Source organism: Medicago truncatula, chromosome 8 (genome assembly GCF_003473485.1).
Source record: "Medicago truncatula cultivar Jemalong A17 chromosome 8, MtrunA17r5.0-ANR, whole genome shotgun sequence".
Classification (NCBI taxonomy): Eukaryota; Viridiplantae; Streptophyta; class Magnoliopsida; order Fabales; family Fabaceae; genus Medicago; species Medicago truncatula.
The window spans coordinates 4732593-4738592 of record NC_053049.1 but is presented as its reverse complement, the minus strand read 5'-3'; positions in this window follow the sequence as shown (position 1 = coordinate 4738592).

The window sequence follows — 6000 nt, the reverse complement described above, 5'->3', positions numbered from 1 at the left end:
AGATAGTAGTAAAATGGTAATAAAAACCCAAAATTTTGATATGAAACTTAAGGCATTTGTAGCTTCTAATTCTCATGCTATAGCAAGTTTGAAAATAGTTTCTTTTATCTCAAGCTATAAACATAGGATCATTAGAAACAAACAAGCTTAGCTTCATACCAATTTTGAGATAGAATTATCATCTTATTACCCTCTTTTAGAATATGCATACATTGCTCATACAATCAAGGTTTCATGAATCAATCTAAAACAGCAAAGTAAACATAAGATTGTAGGCATGAGCACCTCTCATTAACATGTCAAATGGCATTTATCACGTATTCACAAATCAATGATAGAATTGACAAAATAATCATAAGAAATAATCCAAGAAAAAAAAATAAAATGCCATGGATTAATCATACAAAAATTTTGCCAATTCCAGCGTGCAAAAATACCGTAAAACATCAAGAAAATGTCAAGAAGTAAGCATGGATTTTCTAGGAAATTTATCAAGATTTTTAATCAAGACATTGGTTCAAATAGCAAAGAAAAACAGTGCAAATAGTAAAAAAAGCAGAAAAACGTGAAAGAAAACTGAGGCCCAAACCAAAACCCAAAACAGACTGGACCTGGATCATCCAAAGGCCTCAGAGGCGTTGGATTGATCCGGATCCAGATCTAACGGTTCAAAACACGCAGCGCATGGTAACGTAAATCAAGCATACAGCAACAACGCATCACAGCCATTCAACAAAAGAAACCCTAGATCCTACGGTTCAAAATGGAAGCAAAATAAACCGGACCGGTTCAAACGTCTATATAAGGACGTAGACGCCGGTCCAGTCCATTTCTTCCATCTCTTTCTCTCTCTACGCTTCTCTCTAACCCTCACCGCCGGTGAGGATGAAGCCACGGCGGAGACCTTGAAGGTCCGCCGGAAGCTTCATCTTCTCCGGCGAGTCCTATGCACTTTCCGGTGAAAATTTCCAGAACTTAAAGATTTTTACATCAAACGATTCGTCCTTCAACCCTAAACACGAATCCAGCAGCTGTTTTTTCAAATACGGTTTGAAACGATGTAGATCTAAAAAGTTCCGTGCGGTTTTGAAACTGATTTTTGATTTTTTTGAAAAGAAATGTTTAGATCGTTTAAAGATCTACATCGTTTCGTTGTTTGATTACGATTCTAGTACTCGTTCTTGTTTTCAAAACTTAGATCCTTATGGATCTAGGTTTCGTGTTTACGGTTACGGTTTTCTTTGAATTCTGGAAATTTTTGATATGCTTGCTTACGTGATTGTTTACAGGCTTAAACTATGATTAACACTTTTTGAAAAGAGATTATGAGTTTTACCTAAGGTTTTGGTTGAAACCTTTAATGGAGGAAATCTTTGGAAAACTTTGATTCTGTTCTTGATGATTCTTGATTCTTCTGCTTGCTTTTGGACCGAAAATAAATCGGTTTACCGGTTCATCTTCATCTTCTCTGATTCTTTCTCTGCTTCTCTGTGATTACGTGCTTGAGCTTGCTTCAATGTTTCTTAGATTTACGCGAGGAACCCTGCGATCAGTGCTTGAGCTTGCTTCAATGTGAGCTCGCACTTGGAATTGCAGGAGAATCTTCAATCCAGTGATGAAGATTCACACGAATCTCTGAGGATTGATGCAGAAAATGTTAATTCTGATGAAAATTTAGGGTTTCTGGAAAACGGTTAGGGTTTTTGTTCTTGGTGTTCTTGAGAAATTCTGAGAATTTTCTGTTTTGATTCAATTGCTGAGAGAGAGAAAGTTGGAATTGTGTTTATGAGTTGGCGTGTGATTTATGGCTTTGACTCTGACTCACTGCTTTTATAGCTGACATGTGTGCATCTGATCAAATGAAAAAGTGACACCTGGACTTGAAAAAAAAGAATGGTGCGGCCTTGGACTTAGAATTAATTTGGGACCTTTCTGCAAAATTGAAAAATTAAGGGACTAATATGAAAATAATAAAAAGGACTAAAATGCAAATTGGGAAAGAAACTAGACCAAAATGTAATAAAAAATAAAATTGAATAAAACGCAATTTGATCAAACGTAAAGCGAAACAAAAATAAAATTGACAAAACGGACTAAAACGAACCAATGACCTAAATGAGGTACTTCAAAGTAACCTCTCTATGCCAAAATTTTGTGTGAAATGACCAAAGTGCCCCTAGGGCTAAAAATGACCTAAACTGACTCAAACAGACTTGACACTGACTCAGATGCAAGTTTGAAATGAATTTAACAAGGTTTACTGATGAAATGTAAAAAAACAATTTGAAAAGACTCAGAGACAGTCACAAGGATGAAAATGGGTCCCACTGCAGGAAATGACCAAAATACCCTTCTGTATGACTTTTTGCAAATTTTGAAATAAACTGTAGAAAAAGCAATGTAATGATTCAGAGACACTTTTGAATGACTTACAAGACAAGTAAAGATATTTCAAAAGGTTTTATGCGAGAAAAACATAGGTGAAATTGTGATTGAAAATACTGCGAGGCAGAGACAATTTGAACTGTGCAGTTGAAATTTGATAATTGACAAAGTTTGAAATGAAATTGGGCCCAGTATTTTTAGGTCCAAAAACAGGGTATAACAAGGCTCACAATTCAATATAATCTCAGGGAACCTAGGATCGCCATCTGTACTCGACTTAACCCATTTCAGATTTATACAGTCTTTATCATACATAACTGCGCGATCGAGGATAACTAGGATCGCTACCTAGAATACTATCATGATTTTATCATAATGTCATTTTCTTATTGATACACATGCTCATAAACGTAATCATAGTCATAATTCTTGACTTAAAGTTCATGTCATTAATTATATATTTCACTATGTGCGTATAGATCACATTATCTATTCGTTGTGGCGAACGGTGACTATTTCATTTTGTTACTATGAGCCGTACCTTGTAGGCTATGTTATCTCTTCATTGTAGCAAACGGTGTGTTCCCATTTGTTATTATGAGCGTACCTCATAGGCTACATTATCTATTCGTTGTAACAAACGGATTATTCACATTTGTTACTATACCTCATATGCTCCATTATCTCTTCATTGTAGCAATATAGTGTGATATTAGTTCTCAAGTCTATTGGCCTTAATAGTTTGAGATAGAAAATTCCAACCTTTCTTTTGCTAGTGCAAAGAATTGTAAGAAGCCTGATGAGGTTGATAATATACAAGGGTTACAGACTGATCTGGTGTGATCAAGACCTTATAGTCTTGGTTAGAAATTTCTACCAACTGAATACTATAGTGGATAATCTCACACGAAGTGTGGGGACTGGAAGTAGCCGGATTTAGTGAACCAGGATAACTCTCCTTTGTTATTCTCTCTTCCTTACTCTTGTCATCTATTTTACATTATAATCCAGAGTGCTCTAGTCCTAACAACTAATCTTTAATATCACCTTGCAAATTAATTTAATTACTCTCTAGAATAATCTGGGTCAAATTAATCACAACCATATTAATCCAGAGTTCTTTGGTCCTCATTGAATTATCACTTTATCAATTATATAACTGCTTCCAGAATATTCTAGTTCAAGATTAAACAATTGCTTAATTAGTTAACTAAAGTTAAAAACTAGATTAAAACTTAATTTTTCTCATTCTGCTTATATAATCATTCTTCAGATTATATTGATATCAAATATTATTTGTTTGAACTAATATCTTAACCAAGAACATTCTTGAGTATATAAACTTGATTTAAAGTTTCAGGAATAATTTTAAAAAGGCTCACAATTCAAACCCCCCCCCCCCCCTCTTGCGACGATTATTGCTACTTCAGAGGTAACTCTGCATACTTCTTCATAATATATTGATGCCTATGCCTAAGGGGGGCATTGAGTGATCAAGAGTGCAGAAAGCATATTCAACGACAAGTTAGTAGTTTTAATTACGAGTATGTTTAAGAAAAAATAATAAATCAAAGGGCCATAAGTCACGATATCTATACAAGACCTTCTAGATTTGGAGATTTGCATAGGATTGTAAATAGGAAAGTTATGATAGAGCAATATTTTGTTGATATGCTAGAGGTGATGGGGGAGTCGGGGAGTGTCAGGAGAGGCAATTGGCTAAACGTCTTATAAGTCATGTCTTCACCCAAAACTTTAAGGTATCAGGTATATAAGTCCCCTCTCTTATATATCCAATGTTTCCTCCATTCATATTCGATGTGGGACATAATTAATCACTTGATTTACCAACAAGAGGGTTAGAAACATAGCTTTAGAAGAGATGAATACTTGTACACCCATTTCTATTATAGTTTGCAAAGATTGTCGCAGAAACAGAGTTGACCATCCACTATCAAGTGAGGATTATAATACTATTAAGGATTTGCAGACCGAGCGACCCAGTAGCTTGTTTTGTTTTATATTTATTTTATCTATTTTGATCTTTCCATATGACTTTGTTGTATTATGGTATTTTTTTTTTGTTACAGAAATTTTAGGGTGAGGGGATGGTGCCCTAGTCCAAGGCAGGGAAGACCTTTGGACTCAAAGAGCACTTACAATGGTAATGACATTTACCTCCCTCCAAAGGCACTAGCGGGGCTCGAACCCGGGTTCTCTCGGATTCAAAACCTATCTTTTTACCACTAGACCAAGCCTTTGGAGTTAATACAGCAACATTGTACATGTTTTGTTTAATTAAGATTTCTCTTATTATTGTAGTTTATGTGAATGTTGTTGTTTAATTTTAATATTTTGAATGGTCGATGCATAATACAAATTTTATTCTTGGTGTGAATATAATAACATAAAATAGGGCCCAAATTTGCAATATGAAATTATGTCCATCGTGCGCATCAGATCTTAACAACCAATCCAATTAGTGCTCAATCGGGAGTTAGGACCTAATGCTATATGTCATACCCCAAATTTTGACCGCTTTTCTCTATTCTTACCTATTTTATTCGTATTTTTAAAGTCGGGAATTTTCGTCGTTTCAGACGAAATTTCGACAAAGAAGTTACTTTGAAGTACCTCATTTTTGATTCCGTGTCGAGTCATCTTCTCTTTTTATTTCAGTATTTAACTTCCATCTTTTATTAGTTTTAATTTTAGTTTTGATTTTAAAATTAGTTACTCTTTTTATATATTTAATAGTTTATTTTTGTTTTGTGCTATAATGTCAATGAGTCAGAAAATCCCAGCAGGGTCCAAAAAATATTTTTTACACGCCTCATATTCAGGCAGATTGTCAAACTTTTGTTTCCAAATCCAGTATGTTGTTTCCTTTTTCCCTTCAACCCTAGTGGTATAAATTAAAACCTGCAAAAAAAGAGAAGGAGGATGAGCAAACCCTAGCCGTACAAACTGTTCACACACTGACACACCAATCATTGGCAGCCGCACCAATCAACTCAAAACCCTAATTTTCCTTTCCTCTACGGATCAAACAGAAAAGATGAAGAACACCACATAGTTTTTTTCCAGATTTCTCAAAGAACAATCAATCAAAAAAATCAACAACTCCATAACAAATTCATACAAAATACAATAACACAGATCGAATTCATCACTACTGTTCACCACTAATCATACACAGAATCAACATCACAAGTTCCAAATCCATTTTCATAACAATCAAATTCGCATAAACCTCAAACCGTCACCATCTTTCAAGCTCAAGAACAGAACCGGAACAAGTAGAAGAGAATGGTTCGGATTCGTCAAGTAAAAGAAGAAAAGGAATCTTCCGAAGAACAAAACCTCCAGATCGAATCGATCCAAAGAGGTACGGATCTTCTTTCATTTATTTCGTGTTCTTCTTTGCTTAGAAGTTTAGATCCAGACTTTTTTGTAGGTTTTGTTTCAAAAGATTTTTTAAAAAATTTGAATTTAGATCTAGAAGTTTTGGTTGTTTGTTTGTAAAAACTAAGTAGATATTTGAATTGAGGAGAAAAAAGGATGTTTAAAAAGGTAATTTGTTTTTGAATCGGCGGAGTTTTGAACTCCGGCGCG